Source organism: Apis mellifera, linkage group LG1 (genome assembly GCF_003254395.2).
Source record: "Apis mellifera strain DH4 linkage group LG1, Amel_HAv3.1, whole genome shotgun sequence".
In the NCBI taxonomy this organism is placed as follows: Eukaryota; Metazoa; Arthropoda; class Insecta; order Hymenoptera; family Apidae; genus Apis; species Apis mellifera.
In genome coordinates, this window is record NC_037638.1 from 26,645,047 (window position 1) to 26,664,607 (window position 19,561).

Consider the following 19,561-nt stretch of genomic DNA (forward strand, 5'->3'; position numbering starts at 1 on the left):
ATGTATATACGAATTATTAAATTAAATTGATCTATTAGATCATTAGACGTATTGAACTTTAACGAGGCATCGGAAGAGAAGGAAAGGAAGAAGAGGAGGAAAATTCGTATTCTTAAAACTGTGGGGGTGCACTTTAAACACAGGCTTGTTCGAATCTTCGATCGTTTAACGATTGCTTACGTAATGCGCATCTTTCTATCTCGCTGAATTTATTCCCTCTCCCTCCTCCCCCTTCGTCGATCGCATTACGGGGCAATTTTTCGCGAATGCGCAATCACCGATGCGAAAGAGATTCATTGCTCGGCGAGGTTGAACCGTACCAGCTTATACTACACGAGTGTGGTATATACACCACTTAACCGAAGTGGAGAGCGGCCCGCGCAACGAGGTCTCTCGTTGAAGGGCTACTCTCTTGTGGCTCGTGCGCGCCGCGACACACAACTTCTTCGTTCTACCGATTTAATTGTTTTGCTTTACCTTTCGAAAACCCTCCCTCTCTCTCTCTCTCTCTGTGAAAACAAAACGGTTCGCTGTATGTAAAGTTGTACGTATGCGTGCGTGCGTGCGTGTGTGTGTGTGTGTGTGGACGAGCGAACCTGTTGAGTGGGTATATTGCTCGCGTAGGTGGCACGAACACGGGGCGCGAGAAAGTGTACGGCGAGGGGATGAAGTTTCTAGGAGGAAATACACGCGAGACACCGGTGAGAATTGTACGCACGAACAATGAAGAATACATCGACGCGAAAAGCTCGGCTGATAATACTGTCTCTGCGGTGATACAGTGGCGAGGCTATTCTTTCGGGCAAAGTTTTTGGGGAGGGGAAAAAGAGAGGGTGCAAGGTTTTTGAAATAATAATACTTCCACTGCTTCGTGTTTTTCCTTCTCTTTTCTTTTTTCTTTCTTTCTTTTAATTGGTTTGAGATTAGATGTAAATTTTCGTGGGAAGAAGGAATTCGTGTGGAGAATTCGAAGGGAGATTGAAAATTTTACAAAATCCGTTCAAGATCACTTGGCGATACAATTTGACGAAGCAAAGTCTTTGCTAAGTAGACTAAGGTGGGAGGGAAGTGTAAAGAAAAATTTAATTTCAAAAGAAAACTTGCTCTTTAAATAGGGAGCTCGGTATTAAACGGGTGCGGAATTCAAAGTTTGATAAAGTGGAAAGTATCCTAATATGGCTTCTCCGCTCAAACATTTGTTTAAATCGACCCCACTTTCTCTTGAAATAGATTCTTATTCGTTACGTAGAAAGATTATTTCGAGAAAGCGAAAAATCGTAAATCCGTAAGAAAATACGTAAACAATACGATTCGATTAGAATGTTTCGCTGCTATAGTAAATAAATCCAAAGGATGATCGCGTCGATCCACTTTAGAGAATCTTAATACACCGTTTCTCGGAATTTAAAATTCCGACTAAATTCGGAACGCAGCGTAGACGAAACAAAATATTTGGATCGTTGTGCGGATACGAGTCACATTCGAATTGCGTGCTCCCAGTCGAACTCGAGGCTTGGCCGAGTGTGCTTCGTTTATTGCGTTTCCTATCAGGATTTTAAGATCGCCTCGACGGCACGGTTGAAGGGATAAGGGGGGCGAGCAATCGGCTTTAACCGCTTATTATAGTATTTCTCGACGAGTGTAATATGAATTCCCGACCCCTCCCGCCCCTTCTTGCACTTGTTTATAACAAAGTTGAAGGATCAAGTCCACGTGGAACGATGGAGGGCCGACGATATTGGACGATTATACGATTGTACGTTTTTAGTGTTCGCCTGTGTTGGAAAATAAATGAATACGTATAAAACGCCGTTAATCTTTAGTTTCATGGTCTTTCCAACAATCGTTTGGCAATTAAATGCACCATAACGGAAGTGATTCTGAAAGTTCAGAGATGTTGAACTGATACCAACTCCGGATAACCGATATTAAAGATTGTTTTATAGCCGGGCTTCTCTATGGACCATGTAAATGAGTTGCACAGTTTAAATCGTTCGCCAGTTTCCTATGGAACAAATTCAAACCGAACCAATTCCGCCATTTAATTCCGCCTCCGTTAGCCGAACGAGCGGGAATAAAAATAAAATTTATCAGAAATATTTCCGACCAACATCTTTATCTCCCGAAAAGAGAGAAAAAAAGATGGCGAATTTTTCTTTCTTTTTTTAACCGGGCATAGGCTGTTTTCAAAATCTCCGAGCCCTTGAAAAATTTCGAAATTTACACGCATTTCTCCTCCCCCTTTCCCCTCTCTTCTCCATGGCGAAGTTGAATCGCATTCTCACTTATTTCTTTCCTCCCGTATTTCGCGCGGGGAAATCGTTGGCGCGTCGAAAGATTGCAACGCGCGGTTCGGCTGTGCGTTCCGCCTCGCATATTACGTCACCAACCGGTTTGCGCCACGCTTTGAAATTAGCGGCGTAACGCGTGTCGAGTGTCTCCGCCGAGGACTAACAACGTCTGTCGCGTGCGCACACGCGTTCTACTATTCCCGGACTATTCATTTACATCCGCGACAATTTCAGACTCGGCGTTCGACGCTGCCATCTCCATTTTCAATTAATCCTTTAACGAGGGCGCGCAATATCCCGACAATACCCCGAGAATCACGCGTTTCGTTTAAGTTGATTCGTCGAGAACGTTTTCCCGTTCCCAATTCGATCGAATTGAATTGGATTTTCCCGCAAGAGAAGGAGAATCTTTCGAGAAGGGGGGGGAAGAGTAGAATTTGCGTAATTCGCGAAAGGAAAAAAAGAGAAACGATATATTCTTCGAGCGATTATTATTCATTGTGTCGTTTCAACAGTTATCAATAAAGATTAGCTCTTTTTTTTTCCTTTTCCTTACGTTCAAAAAGACAAGGTTTTGAGGAATGTTTTCGCGATACGGTAACATTTGGTATCGGCGGATTGATAAAAGCCGAAGGTGAAAAACGAAACTCGTCGAAACGACTTGCGATTCGAAAAGGAACGATAGCGATAATTTTCCACCGGTTACTCGAAACGAAGCAACACTGGACTTTCGATATAATAATGGAACGAACGAGCTAATTAACGAGCACGGTTGTCTTGTGAAAGTGCAACATTGCCGGTTATTCCGCATATACAATAGCCATTACTCCCGTGCTGCTCTTTCACGCGTTATTCACGCCTACCTACGTCTTCGATCTCTCTGTCTTTCTCTCTCTCTCTCTCCCTCTAGCAATCGCAGTAACGATGACATTTCCATTTTCAATTAATCCTCTGATGGCCGCATGAAATATTTTCCCATCGAAAATTAGATATTCCGATTGTTATCTTTTCGCGTGCAGCGTTAACGCGATGGGCGCGCAACGCGACGGTATCGTATCGTTGTGTTTTTATCGTGTGTAAAGCGGATAAAGAGAAAGATACGTAATTAGGTCTCAACGAAGAGAACCTCGCTTTCGTTGTTGCGTTTCTCGTTGATATATTTTTCTTCGAAAAAGGAAGGAGGTTTGTTACAATTTGCTAATTACTTTTTTCTTCTTCTTCTTCTTCTTTTTTTACACGCAACGTGGAGAGCGGGGAATTTTCCTGTGAAAAAAATAAAATTCGATCGTGAAAGGGTGAAATTTGTTTTTTTCCGCGTCTCTCTCCAAGAGAGAGAGAGAGAGAGAGAAATTTTCTCCTCCGCCCGGTTTCAATTTAAATTCATCGGTAAATTATTTAATTTGCCAGTCACGGGGCGCTCATTTGCACGGAATGTAAGTCCGGTTTTGCGGTGTGTTTGCAAAATCAACCTTGTAACGCGGCCGAGTATTTCGCCATGGGTATAACAATGTTTCTGGCGTGCCGGTTCGTTTACTCATATACGTTTATACCCGGTGTTCCGTTAATCCACATTCCCAGTAATTTTCAAGCGGCGACAATGTCATCTCCATTTTCAATTAATCCTTTGATGACAACGCGAAATATTCTGCAACCCGCTGTCCCCGGGTTTACCCAATTTTCCATGGTTACCATTCAACTTGTTGGCGTGCGAGAAAGAGAGGGAGAATCGTTCGAAAAAGTTTATGAAGAGTACATCTAAAAGTTTGAAGAATAGATTTAACTTTCTTAATGGAATTCGAATTCATTTGCATAATTCGTTATTTTATCCAACCATTCGTTTCCTCTTTGCCCCCTTATCGAACGGATTTCGATCGACCGATACTTTACGGATTTATCGCATCGAGACGAATCAATTTTTCCACTCGGCGAAATATCGTATATCCCTCTTTTTATCGCGCTCATTTCATCCCTTCGAGTTTAAAGGACCCAGCATCGAGCGAGGGCCGTTTCTTCGAGCGAGTTTATTGAAAAAATTAAGGCGTCGATGATCGTCCGCGGGCGGATATTATCCGCGGTTTCGTAACAAACGCGTTTTTCGTCCGCGTTCCTCCTCCAAAGTTAACAGAACGCTCGAAGCCAAACAGAAAGAGCAATTAACAACGTACACGTAATTAACTACTTTCAATATTTCCCGACGAGAAAGAAAGAATAGCTTCCCGATTGAAACCTAACAACGGCACAAATTAAATATTCAACCGCGCCCCGATCCACGCGCTCCCCCGTTTCGAACATTAGTGTTACGATACGCTCGAATGACTCGATGACAATAACGATCGATGCATATTCACCGTACGATGATTATCCGTCGTTTTGCATCGATACGCCGCCCGAATCGCTGCCCTCCTTCCTCGTTTCGAACAAGTAATATTCGACGCTCCTCTCTCATTATATATATATTTTTAAAAAATATTCGGTTCGTTTTCAAACGCCTCGAGGATCCGTAAAGAAAGAGCCGATTCTACGGATGGAATTGAACGAAAATACGAAATGACAATAAGAAAAAGTATCTTTACTATACGCTTTAGATTAAACTTTACTTCGAAATAATCGTACTTGCTATATATCGAAATTATTTAACCTAGTAGAAGCTCTTTAATCAAATACAATTTTATTTACTCCGTAAATATTAATTATAATTAATCCCCGCTCTGAAACGCATTTCTCGCGTTTTGGAATTCGAACGAGTTCGAATTAGAATTTTGAATGAACGGAAAGGAAAAAACTAGATTGCGTTGCGACTATCGAAACAGGAAGAACGAGTCCCGCATACGCGTTACATTTATCAGAAATCTCGATTAATCAGGCGCGATAAATCAAGAGAAGAGAGAGAAAGATAGAAGAGGGGAATTAAATATTCAACCGGGTCTCCTTTGCGCGCGGTTGATATCATAACGTGGTCAAATATTTCGCTTCGGATATGACAACGTGTGCCGGCATACTCCGCTCGGCCGGCTCACGTTCGCGAGCGCAGCTGCACGCCTCTCTCCCTCTCTCCCTCTCTCTCTCTCTGTATACGTGTGCCATTGTGTCGACTGTTAAGCATTTGATACGGCCGCCTTCCTGTCGCGCGTCCATTGTCGTCGCCCCGTTCGCGACGTAACCGAGCCACCCGTGTTCTCGGTGCGCGCTACGAATCACCCAGCGATACGATATGACGATGCTCGCTTCTGTGACAGCGTTTCCCAAACTAATTTACCCCGCTCCACGAGCCGCCTCGTGTTCGTGTTCGGCCTTCGAGAAATGGACGCCAGGAACACGTATGTACGTGTGTATATATATCACTATCGTCGAGAGTGTACATATATATCGGTGAATAGAAAAATTTTTTCAGGTCAGAAAGTCAACGACAATCATTTGTTAATATTCTTAACGCGAATATTAAATTCGTGATGTTGTGGAATTTGTTGAAAAATTGATCGAGAGATCGATTCGAGAATATTTCTTTTGTCGTTTAAAGCAAGCGAAATGTGTATTGGATTACGGGACGAGACATTGGGAAACGCTGGCTGGTATACGTGTATTCGCCATCCAGTTTCACGTTGTCGGTGTACGCACCTGTGCATACAATACACACACACACACACACGCTCGACCACTGTTGCGCGCTTTACAATAACACGAGAATGTGTTTGTAAGCGCTTCTTCCTTAAGCTAGGCGGTCGAGTGGTTTCCAGTGCAACTCCGGCCGCTTCGGCAATGGCTGCGATTATTCGGACAATTTTTGCCTCCTCGCTTCCTCGCCTGTGATCGCTCGCTTTCTCGCACACACCGTCTGCTGGTGTAGTGTGAGTGCGTGGACGTGTAGTTTGTGTGCGTGCCTGTACGTGGGCGCGTGTGCGTGTGCCAGCAACGGTCCGTGTTGATAGACGATCGATCGATTTCAGTGATAATATTAAACGCCCTGGCTGCTCTCTCTCTCTCCTTAACGAACCAATACCGCACGTGTACTCCTTTATTGGTGTCGATAATCGATTATTCCGAGCCTCTTTGCCAATTATGCTCCGAAAATAATTGTTCGAGTGATAAAATACGGGTAGGTCTTCTCCTCCGTGTCATTCAGAAATAATTCGAATTAAACAATTAATTTTTTTTTCTTTTCTTTTCAAAGAAAAGTGAAAGTGAGGGGATCTGAAAAAGTGTCTTCTTTCTTTCTCTCTTTCCTTCCGCGCCGCGACTTTTCCTTGCGCTCGTTTCGACTCGTTAACTTTAACGACACGTCGGGTAAATAGATTAGACGCGTAAAAAATAGCGTGTATCATTGAACGATCTATAGACGCGTGTATCTTCGTGTGTATAATATTATAGTGAAATTTTATAATGTAAAGGGAGAAGAAAAAAAGGAAGGGAAAGAGAGAGAGAGAAAGAGAAAGAAAGGTTGGCGCACAATGACACATTGTTAGCGTGACGGTTAATTACCGTGTCGTGGAGCAATCGACGAGAAATCATTGTGCGGCAACGAGGTTTCGAAAGCAAACACGGGCTCGCGATTAATAGACGGACCTACGTCCAAGTCAACAAATCACTGGAATATCTACCGGCTCGTAATCACACTGTTCAGGGGATACAAATTGACCGGTCCGCGGTTATAGGTCGATTTTATTTGCCGTACGTGTAAAATACGCAATGCCCCTCCTTCCTCCCCATTTCCACCGTCCTGGAATATTAATCTTCTCGTCCTCCGTTGGATTGTTGTCCGCCCGCCGTTTTTATCGCCGTTCCAATTTGACGCGAATCGAAGCAGCTCTCTTTTCTTCGTGAAGTTTCCTTCGCTCTCTTAGGGCTTTCAAAGGGAAGAGGCGATGGATCGATGTTTTTTTCTCTTTTTAAATGGAATCTTTGTATTCGTGTATCGCACGAGGAGAGATTTAAACGTTTATGGGGATGAAGAACGTTTTGGAAAAAATGAATTTTTTTTGAATTTCTTTTGATAGGAGAGGGAATAATAATAATAAAAAAGAGTATGTATATATATATATATACAAAAATCATGGAGGGACGAAGCACACGATGCAACGACGAAGGAACGTAGTAGGAATGATACCTATATATTTGATGATACTATAAAAATTGAATGACTCGTAAGAAATTTATATTGGCCATAAAAGCTTTTATCGCGGGCCAGGATATTCATTCCTTAACATTATTAATTTTTCTCGCTCGACAGTAAAATAGAGAGAGAGAGAGATGTGCACTCGTGTACAACGTTACACATATGCAATGATGTTAAAAGAAAAAAAAAAAAAAAAAATGGAATAACCAGCGAGTATGAGTATCTTAACGATGCGCTTATCGAGTCGAATTCTTGGTCTTACTTGTTGCATTTTTGATGACGCATTCCCTGCCTCGATATGCTTACGGTCGCGTATTGTATCGTATATCCTTTCATGGTTCACACTGTTCACGGCTCGAAATGGCATGTAATCGATTCCGGCGATAATTATACGCGTCAATAGTCGGAGCGTGACCATGTGACGTTCATTGTTTCTCGGCATGATGATTTCTGCCGGTAATGATCAATAATATGGAGAAGGATGTGGAACGCGTCCGACGCGTTTCAAGTATAGATACAGATGAAATGCGATCGGACGTATAACTGTCAATTACCAAAAACGCGACCAAGACTGATGGCGTTCCAAGTAAAAATTTTCCTGCAATTTTTGTTAGAGAAGGAAGGGATTTCTTCTCCAATAATTTTGAATCGTGTCGTTGATCGACATGTATTTTTGCAATATTGTGCGTATCATCTTGATACATACACGATACGAGTAATAATTTCGAAGAAATTTCTTAGAATGGCAGAAACGTAATTATTTCCTAAAATAAAGGGAATATAATAAAATTTGCATGAGAAACACGAGGACAATACTATCTTCTGACATTCTTATTTACTAGGAACCTCGTCGATAACTGCGAAACTACGTTTGATACGCTTGGACGTAGTCATTGTTTCCGATAACTAAAAAAAAAAAGTTGAAGATATCAACGCTCACAAGTTCTAAAAGATTCAGAAACAAAATTTAGAGAAATATCCACGACAAAGACATAATTAAAAAAAAAAAAAATAGAAGCAATCTCGTGAAAACTTTTTCCGAACGATCATACGTGGAAACGAAACGGAGGATTCTCCATGGAACATTCTCTTAGACTTTTTTTAAAACTCTGCCCCTCCCCCTCGGAAACTGGGGAAAACCGTTTAAAGTGGAACCCTAAAAGCTATCGAGCCGTAAAGGAAGGACAACGTAATCAAATGGAGAGAACACGTAAGCGGTCAGCGATCGTTTTTATCTATCCGAGTTTGCGGCATGCAATCAGCGAGGCGCCCGTTGACTCGTGACGCTTCCGGTCCAGGCTTCCGCTCCGTGGAACCGCACCGTTTCCGTTCGGCTGCCCAGCCCACCACCGCCACCGCCGCCACCGCCGCCGCCACCGCCGCCGCCGCCGTCGATCTGCCCCTCCCCTCGCCCATTCGTCGTACATCCCGTCGAATCCATGGAGAATCCACTATCGAAATCTCAGTGCCAGCGTCTCGTCACCGTAACAACACGCATCGCCGTTTCATCCACCCGCCGTCCACGGATAATCGGGTCGAGTGATTTTCGTGATCGTCGTTCCAGAAGGAAAACCGTGCGGCGCCTCGTTCCCTCTGTCGATCGACGATCGAACGTCTAATGTGTATATGTATATGTATGTATGTATATATACCAGACGAAATTGATCGGCCAACAAGTCGCCACGACCGTTGTTACATGGGATAATATATACGTGTGTATATATAGATGTGATATTGGGTGATTATCGTAGGATTCTTCCTTACCGATCGTTCTTCGGAGGAAGAAGGCTCTTTCGTGTTACTTATTTGCCAAAAGTTGTCGGTTGGAAAGTGTTGGAAGGAGGATGATGGAAATGGATCGTTTTATATAGGGGATTTACGATTTTTACGTCCCTCTAGAAAGTTTCCACGATCAACGGAGGGATGCTCTTACGTACAATAGGAATACGAATCGCGTGTGACCGATATTAATCCTTCGAGGGAGGGGGAAAAAAAAATGCCTTGTATTGTCGAAGATCGTCCAACAGCATCGATTATCACGTCCCTTTATCCTCGTTGTTCTCCTTTGTATCGAATATCGGTGGACGTTATCCCGTCGGGGAAATATCTCGAAAGTTGGTTGCGAAAGTTTCGAGGAAATAATTTCTATTAATTGTCATTTTACTACGACGTCGTTTAAAAGAGTCGATTCGTGGCTACGTTTAGAGATATCAGAACCTCGTTTCCATCCCTTATCGATATCGATTTATACTTTCTACGATCATCGATCGAGTGATTCTATCCCGTCTCTCGTTCTCTCGATACACGAATACAAGAGTATTGTAACGAGCCGCGCGAAATCCAAGAATCTCGAGATAGAATGACGAGATAACGGAATATCATAGTGCGCGTTCCCTATCCACTTTCCTAATTCGAGTCGATTTTCGAGGCGACGAAACCGATTTCAATAATAACACGTAACACGTTGCTGCAAACAGGTTCCATTATTCTCGAAATCTCGCGCTGGTTGATCGACGAGGAGCGTGCCGCGTACGGTGAAGAAGCGGTATGCACGTTCCTTCGGAGAGAAAGAAAGAGAGAGAGAAAGAGGGGAGGGAGAAGCGACGAGCCGGTTATACGTATCGTGTATGAGCACACATGAGTAGACCTAAAGTTTGGTCATCACGATGGCCGGCCGGCGGTTTCTAATCCGAGCGGAGGTCAAGCTGGTGGATAATCAACCCCGATGATCGTCGACCGAGAAAAAGTATAAGTGATCGGTGGAACGAAAGGCAAAACGCCTTGTGCACGCTCTTCTTGTGTTACGCTCAATTGTGGTGTGTGTATCCAGAGCTCGGTCCGGTGTCTGTGTGCCCTTGGTGAAAATGGCTGTGGTGCCAGTGGGTAAGAATAAATTGAAAATAGGCAGCGCCGGCCGATACTACAGCGCCTATCTCATCTACGACGTGGCGAACTCGTGTCTGGCCGCGTTGCACGCCAAGATGCCTCCTCCGGTTGTCGTCACGCGAACCAACCCTCCGTCTCCTGTGCACGTCCAGAACCCCCGTAAGTTTTCTTCGCTTTGTTTCTCTATTTCTCGCCCAGCCGGAAAAAAAAACGCGCTTCAGCCTTCCCAATCCATTTTACGCAGCCCGCTCCCTCGATCATTCGCGACGAAAGAAGCGATCTCGCGACAGACGGTGACGGGGGAAATGAGGGAAGATTTCTCTCGTATATTCGTATTTTATTTATCTCGACCGGGGAAACGACAGATTATTTATTATCTGAACAATACAACGTGGATCGTATTGTATCGCTATGTAAGTAGGCGAAACACTCCGCCCATATCCCTTCTTTTTACGCACCGCTTTATAAACATCTTTTAAGGGAGCATCTATAAGATTAAAAATTCACCGCTAAAACGCGCTCTCCTCCGCTGTTTACAAACGATAGTATCGCTGTGTTATAGTAATAGCTGTGTATCCGCTCCTCCATATCCGTTATAACCTCGGTCGTAATCGGTGACGTAGTTTCCTCTGTGCGGGACTATCGAATCGGGGGAAGAGGGGGGAGGGAAGAGCGATAAGTCGAGCGTTGGAGTGGAGAGAAAGATGAGAAACGCGATGAGGAACGGAACGGAGCGTTTTATTTGAAATTAAAACGCGAGGAGAAATTTGTCGAAATAAAATTGTTTCTCATCTTTTTGAAAAGAAATTTCCAATATTTCGATCGATATTGTACAGATTCGAGAGAATAAATTTCCCTTCGATTATTCGATGCGCCTACTCGTCCTTCCCCCTCCCCTCTTTCGGTTCGATTTCGGCGCGAGCGGGCAAACAAGGCATAGGTGGCGGGCGCAGGAAGGGTGGAAACACCCTACGAGACGGGATAGCGTGTCTGTTTTGATTTATAAGAATTCGCCACGAACCCCTAACCTACCTTCCTAAGTCTGGCCTCACCCCTGCCTCCTTCTAGATCGAGCTAGATCAGCCCCCTCCCTCCAACCCGGTGCACCTATCTCGCGCGTGAATAATAGGCAGGTACCCAACTACCCGTCTTTCCGTTAACCTCGCCTCGTCCTTCACGCCTCCTTCTTCTTTTTCTTTATCCTCCCTCTTTTGCCACTGTCTCCCGTAACGGTGCACCGATCGCTCTTCCCTCCGCGGACAACGGACGAGCTTCGTCTTCGTTGTCGGTCAACGAAACTATCTATCAACTCGGTTCCGTTCGTACATAATGCGATACAGGGGAATCGTGAATGATTTCTTTTTCTTTTTCCGGTTGAATTGCCGTTTCTTTTCGATTTTGTATCTTTGAAAATTTGTTCTTTTCTTTTTGTTTTTTTTGAACGAAGTAAACGATTTAAAATATCCCTTTTTAATGTATCGATTCGAGAATCTTTCTGACGCAAATTAAGAAAGTTATCGACAATCTATTTTTTGGGAATATTTTATTTTATTCGATTGTTATATAAGTTCGATGCAATAAGGGAGATTAAATCAATTAGAGATTATAATTTTTGGAGATTAAACGTGGATAGTTTAAAATTATTTTTAGTGTAATAACATCGGATATTTCAATTGATCGACAGATGTTGAATGCTATACAGGTTATCGTGATGACTTTTTTCGTTGAATCAATTTGCATTCTTTTCGATTTTCTATTTTCGAATTTTTTTTTAGCAATTGTGTTATTCAATGGAGTAAACGAAATTTAAACTTTACTTTATCCCTTCTTAACTTCGATTCGAGAATTTCTGAAATAAAATTACAAAAATTATAAAAGTCTAAGGATTTTATTTTATTTGATCGTAAATTCAAAATTTTTCTGACAAAATTAAACGAATCGATTGGATCGATTCGATTCAAAATTATTTTTTACTTTTTATAACGACATCGTATATTTCATCCGATCAACAGATGTTGAATTGGACTGCATTTGCATGCACAAACGAAAATTAAACACGCCTGCGTCATCTTTCAATAACATAATCGCGTCTCATTTATACTCCCATCCCCCTCCAATAATTCAATTTAGCTTTTAGATCTATAACTCTCTAATATCCGCTCTTCGAGTACAAAAAAAAAAAAAACAATCTCTCGCAAGTTTCGAGTATTATTTTCAATTTCATTCTCATCAGAGGATGCAAACAAATCTCTCGAATTCTCTCGAATTTCTCCTCTTTCCCTTCGTTCTTCCCGTGGGGTGATCTCGTCGTTGGTCAACGAGACGATCTATCAACGTTTGTGCCAAGGAGGAACAAGAACCGTAACAAAACATTAGCGAGTCACGGAAGATTTTGCATTGACGTTTCGCAGCCAGTGTACATATATCGAGGACGCGTCATCAATCTTTTCACTTTAATGCGCGCCAGTTATATTCTCTCCATCTTCGAGAGAAGTCGCGAACATCTTCGAATAGGCGATGCGTTTTATTTATTTTCAATCGCCATTTCGTCCATCGTAATTTCGCACGATTCTTCATCCCCTTCCCCTCTTCTTCCATGATCTTCGATTTTCTTAGAAAGATAATAAAAGATCGATCCTCAATATCGATCGTTTATTAGACACTAATGAAATTTAACTGAATGAAACTGAAAAAGAAAAAAGGGGGATAGAAATCGTTCCAAAAAGCAAACCGATGCAAAATGCGTGTATATATATATTTTTTTTAATACGCTACGTTCCTTGCATTCGTCAAAGGAATGTCGCCGGTTTGAATTGCGAGAGAAATAACCGCGTGCTGATTTTTTTTCTTTTTTTTTTCAATCTTTTGAAACCTCGATCTCCATTTCGTCCCCTCGCAAAGGGAAATAATACACCATTACGTAGACTTTATTCTCTCGTTGAAAAAGCGTTAAAAGCGCGCGTACGGGGAGCACGATCCCGGATAATACGGGATAATGCAAGAAATACGTTGCTTATACCTTACAGTTTCCTGCTAATGTTAATTAACGGGAGCAACATCGCGCCAGCAAAGTCGCAACGCGGGGAGGAGAGGAGGAACTGTCGTTAAAAAAAAAGAAAGAAAAGGAAAAAGAAGGAGGAGGAGGAGAAGAAGAAGAAGAAGTTTGAATGATCTCGGACAAGGAATAAATACCTTTGGTTGGAGGACAGGAAATGAAAACGTCTACTAAACTTTTTCGATACACGCTACTGTCGACCTACTTACCTTCCTCAATGAAAGCTTTCGCGGTGACGTACCGCGAGTTAGGCATAATGCGGCTGTCGGTTTTAGTCCGCGCGATTAAGGGAGGGGGGGGGGGAGGGAAAAAAAAAAAAAAAGAAAGAAAAAATAGGAAAAAACGCTCGAATCCGCGGATTCGATTTCCCGAACGATACATCTATAATCTATACACGTTAAACGATTTCAATTTATCGAGCGCTATAGAAACGAACTTTTTTCCTTTTTTTTTTTTCTTTTGACGAATTTGTCATTTTCGAAAATGAAAGCTTTAACCTTTTGTTCTTTCGGATAGAGCGCGAAAGGTTTTTTTAAATTGCACTGTCCCGAAGAGATTATTTTATGCTTTATTAATACAATGTATTCGCGAGTTAAGAACGCTTGAAACATGAAAAAAATTACGTTAAATTTAACCCGAGAGGGTGGGAGGGAGACTCGCGCTACGTTTCATACCGTACACGCATCCGTACATGAATTCACGGAGGATTAATTTTACTTTTCACCAGTAACATGGTAAATTGTTTCATTCGTTGGTTTTGAGAACGATTACGACTGAAAAATTTCAATCTACTGTCTGGAACATGTTAAAACTTTTCCATTTTCTGTTCACTTTCATCTCGAAAAATGTATTTAAATGGATATGACGCGTGGATATGCGCGCAGAACGTCTCACGTCCTTATTACTTCGTTATTATCGTTTCATAAGAATTCCCCTTTTTAATCTTGCGTTAATTAATACAAGCGTTTCCCCTCTCGCGGGGAAAATTTGTACGCTCGAGTAGATCTCACCTAATATATTTCTATCCAATACTACCGCTCAGCACAACGATTTCAATCGAATGTAGCGAATATTCAAGGAGGAACGATATTATTTAAACAAACTTTGGGAGGAAATGGGCGGAAAGTGTGCAGAGAGATAGGAGGCAAAGTGTTCGCCCAACCCCCGATTTCGTTTCGTGAAAAGCAAAAAGGTCGCATCACGGAGTTCTGTAGCTGAAAAACTTGAAACACTCGAAACCGACCACCCAACTGTAAAGCGAATTACTGGTCCTCGTTATCCCTGAACCACGCGTTTCCACCCCGAGGAAAAATTTTTGAATCCTACGTTAAGCACCGATCGAAACTTTTAACCAGAGAGTTGCGAAAATTACGCGCTTTTTGACCACCGTGAAAATTGGGCGAAACAGGCCCTCGTCGACGAACGATTCCTCCTCCTGCGGAGAGACGCGTCTAACCGACCAGCTTTCGTGCGCGTTGAAATTTAGATAAAAATCGCCGTTTCTACGGCCGTTTCTCTTTTCTTCCCTTTTTTTTTTTCGTGGATCTTTGCCCTCGGCGGTAAATGCGAGGGTGGTTAGGGGACACGGAAAATAACGAATTAATAATGGAAATACTTTGGCTCGGGGAAGCGTGTGGCCGAGGAGATCTTAATTTAAATGAACAGTAAATTTCCGATTGCGCGGAAGCCCGATATTACGTACAATCCGGCCACTGTCGCCAGCCGGCTCGTACTTGTAGCTCGAATTATTGCCTTTATCTTAATTAAAACGGAAAGAGGTCCGTGAGCCGTGCAGGTCGCTCGTAAAGCGTCTTGCTTTGATTGCAGAAACAATACCTTGCTAACCTCGTAGTCAGCGATCTATCTATCGCTCTCCCGCTCGATCATTATTCCCCTCTTTCTTTTTTTCTCTCCTTTCTTTTCTTCCTCCCCCTCGCTCCTATTTACCGTATAATAATTCTATTAGCCTTTTAAACTTTAATCTCAACGATTTTTTTCAAGCATTCGAGTATATTGTTGCATTCGAATTGGGGATAGCTCGGGTTATAGTTTCGAAAATTTTTCAAAAAATCGAATTGGGATGGATCAAACTTTAATTTCAAACATTTTTGTAACACTCGGATATCCAAATTTTGAATAATTGTCCAATCGAATTTATATCTTAGAGAAGATCTTAGAGTTTAGGATCCTAATGGATTCTCTCGGTTGTAACAGAGGATTAAATATTTTCTTCCTTTCTGGCCGGGGATAAAAAATGAGAACGCAAAATATTCATTATTGAAGTTTCAATATCCACCGCTAAATGCGTTGCACTCGGTTCCATCCGGTCTCTCAATTTAATCGCGCTCTCCCGCGCTCGCTTGTACATTTTAAAATAACAATCCCATTCCCGGCCCACGAAAATTTTATACTCATACCCTCAGATATTTGTGGGGTCAGGTCCCCGTATTACTCCCTGGGGCGCTTCCCCCGTGCTCCTTCCTCCCTCCCTCCCTTCCACGGTTAAAACGGTTTCGCGAGAAATATACATAAACCGTTCGCTGCCAAAAAAATCGGTTACCACCTCGCGATAATCGCGCGATAATTTCCCGAGTTATCGAGGATTTCTCACCCCTGCAGTTTCTCCGTCCCGAGAATTATATATTATTATTGTATAAATCGTTGATACGAAAACAATACAAGGGTAGAGAGAGCAATAATAGAAACGATTATCGATATTCTCCTTCCATAAGATGGAGTCATTCTCTTTCTCTCTCTCTCTCTCTCGATCGTAAATACAGAAGTATCTCTCGAAAGTATCGAAATTTCGTGACGTAACGAATGTTCGAAAAGCACCGAACCGAAACCTATTCGAGGCGTACATACGATGGGGAGAGGGAAAAGCTTCTGATCGGTTTGTATCGTAGGCTTGCCAGTCACAAACGCTTATAAGCTTTCTCCTTGGCACGCGGAAAAGGGGATGCAAGTGGGTGTAGCTGCTATCCGTGCGCGACGGTTTGAAACGAGAATCCGATGTTCGTCTTTTTTTTTCTTTTTTTCCTCGAACGAACTCGGTGGCTCGGTTTGATATAATTTTGACAGAAAATTGTTTTTCGCAGTTTTACGAGACGCGAAAATTAAGGTCTCTGCTGAGGGAGGGATGGAATATTTCGGGAGGGGAGGGAAAGAAGAATCGATCGGGCGAGATCGGGAAAATGGAATTTCCCGTTCGAATTTCCCCAAATGGAATTTCACCGTTGGATTCCACGAACGGTGGGAACGAAGGCGAGAAGCTGGCCGGTATTTTCGATCACGACGATCCTCCAGAGTTTCATTTCTCAGAAAACGTAGTTCGCACTTTCGCGCCCCGCGCTTATTGATTGACCGTGGCGAACAGATTCCGCTGTTACGGGTTATTAGGGAGGGCTATTCGATTTAGGGGAATTTCATCGCCCGCCCAGCCACCGTTTTACGTAACTATTATTGCACCTGTTAATTCCGCTGTTCCGCAGCTGTTTGCGTTCCTCCCTCCCCCCTGTATTATACGCGTCCAAACGTTCCACAGTCTCGTGCGTTCCAAACGGCTGTAAATTTAACAAGCTCGGTCGGGAAACGGGGAAGATTTCCTCCCCCAAATCTCGAAAATCTCTCGAAGAAAATCTCAGGTGATCGACGCGATATTAAACGTTTCGTTAAAACGTTGATGTATTATAAAGATTCTCGATAATAGAAAAATAGAAATATATTCGGTGATTTATAAATAATCTTCTTTGTTTTTATTTGTATTCTCTTGGAGAATAAAGGGATTCTCGAGATCGAAAGGGTTAAACGAGCGTTACGAGAGGGTTTTAGGGGGAGAATTTTTTAGGAAAGAGTTAGATTATCGAGCGAACGCTTGACTGATAAGCCATTAATGTTAGCTCGGGATACTTGGCATAAGTTTTAGCTCATTTCGTCGGCGGATAAATTTAATTTCCCCGAGTTTAAATAAGATTTAAACCGACGGAACGTCCACTTTGTTTCCACTCCCTCTCATTTAACTTTCAAAGCTTAAATTTACCGGTTTCGAGAATGATTAGCCGTCGCCCCCTCCCGCAGACAGACAAACAACTTTTATCCGTATAATTGCTTTTCAATATTACTCTCGCCCGAATCTCTCTTTCTCTCTCCGCCCGGAAAAGAAGAAGAAAAAGAAGAAGAAAAAGTGTCACACTGTCGAATGACTACGCCACGTAGAAATAGTTTCGAGTTTCGAGCGGACAAGCTCAACCGCGATGCACTCTCCGCGAATTAAGGAGGATCCTTTCGCATTATCCTTTTTTCTTCCCTTTTATCCTCGGCAAACATCCGAATTTTTTGCCTCCTCCAGTTCCAATCTTCTCTTTTCCCTCCATTTTTTTTTCCTTCCTTCCTTTTTTTTTTCTCCTTCCTCCGTTGATCCTCCTCCCCAACACTTTTTCCCCTTCCTTCGGCAGGCCGTCTTATGGTCCACTGCGCCTCGCAGATTCCGTTTTCCTCCAGGCTTAGCCCCCGGTTCGCGGCCTGAATCCGGGGGGCAGCCGCTTAATTACACCACCCGTTTAAGTCTTAATTGTTAATTTACCGCGTTACGTTATTCTTCGCGGCGCTCGTTAAAGGTGAAAATGCGGGTCGGTTACGTGGCTACGCGGGGAAATGAGATTCCTCTCGAGGGCCGCGCAACGGAAACGAGAAAAACAAGGACGGAGGGAGGGGAAGAAGGATGCGTTTTTAACGTTAATGGGGAGATTGTGTAATAGCACACGTATGGGAGGAGAATGAGTATGGCGTGATCGATATTGCGATGTTAACAAATGTTAATAACTTTTTGAGGAACCTCAAACTGATGGAAAAAATGGTGGAAAATGGAAATTTTCGAGGAATTTATCTCGTTGTCTAATTTTTATATATTAATTAGCGAATTATCATCAATTCGTTCCATTTTTAAGATAAGGATGAGGAAAGATTGTTTTTTATCAAGTTACTTGGTAAGGTTATTTTTTTTTTATAACCTGTTTAATTTTATTTCCCTTGATACGATCTATACGTGATTGCAAACGTAAAAAACTTGTTTTTTGAGGCGAATCTCTGATTACTGAATGTCAAAGAGCCAAGGGGAACGTTAAATATACAGATATATTCTGTTTGAATACTCGGCACTCGGGTTGCAATTTTTTTGCCTAAAATAATTTTTCGCAAATAAAAATCGGTACGTATTTCAAACGTGGATCTACTTTTTTGCACGAGGACGACGAGGTCCATGTTCAACATGTTGCGATGCACACGACTGACGCAAACGAGTTGAAAATGTACTTTACGTACACTTACGCGTTCGCAACAATATTTTATCCGTTGCTTGCTCGGATGCAATCTTACGTATTCGTACGTAAAATGTGCATCCATTCCAAAACGGATTGGATAATGGACGAAAAAATTGCTTGTTGTTGCATTCGTGCAAGCTTATATTATATTTGCAATTAATATTTCATTGGAATATTGTCTTCTGTGACGAGAAACCAATTCGCTTGACTTGATAAACAGAGTTAGAAACTGAATTCATAAAATCGTGTATATATATATATGTATTTTATCATTATTTGACGAAGGCAAAATTCAATGAAAATAAAAAAAAAGCAAACTTTAATATTTCAGAAATATTGCATACGAATATTCTGTTTCTCTTTCGTTCTTGCGTGAAAATATTATCTTTTCCATCTATAAAAATTTCTCGGAATATGCGCAGTTTTTTGCAACAAATTTTTTATCCTCGCGAGAAATATAACCGTGAAATTAATAATATCGAATGGGATAAAGGGGGAGAAAAAAAAAATTTGGACAAACAATCAACGCTTAATTAATAAGAAAGAAGCGCTAATACGAGCTTATCGTAAGCTCTCTCCGCGCCATGAGTTAATATCATTCGTTTGGGAAAATTTTATTTTGGAAAAACTAATATCGATAAAAATGTACAAATATAGAAGCGTAATATGAAGATGAAATGTGGTAAATTTGATTTCTTTGTACGTATTTTTATATTATCGTCGACAATTCGAATCAATCGCATGGTTCGATACATACTTCGATTTTTCGCGTAAAAAAAAGAGATTGAAAATTTCGTCATCGAAATCTACTTAGAACGTAGAGAAAACGATGCAATTTTTAAGTCGCTTTTCGATTCATCCCGATCGAGATGAAACGACTCAAAATTTTCATACCGCTTAA

At 42.1% G+C, this 19,561-nt stretch overlaps 1 protein-coding gene across 11 annotated transcripts in view; it reads left to right on the forward strand.

Annotated features, from left to right (window-relative positions):
• The window catches only part of LOC551623 (nucleolysin TIAR), a 465,359-nt gene that overhangs the window by 295,151 nt on the left and 150,647 nt on the right, over positions 1-19,561 (forward strand). Inside the window, exons 1-2 of one of the 11 annotated variants that reach the window (XR_003306261.1) lie at positions 6,023-6,384; positions 9,879-10,446. The exons of 8 other annotated variants lie outside the window; for them this stretch is intronic. The gene's annotated coding sequence lies outside the window, so the exon portion shown is untranslated. Of the gene's footprint in view, positions 1-6,022; positions 6,385-6,416; positions 6,957-8,328; positions 9,036-9,878; positions 10,447-19,561 lie in introns of those variants that run through there. 2 more of the 11 variants (XR_003306262.1, XR_003306263.1) reach the window with 2 other exon arrangements.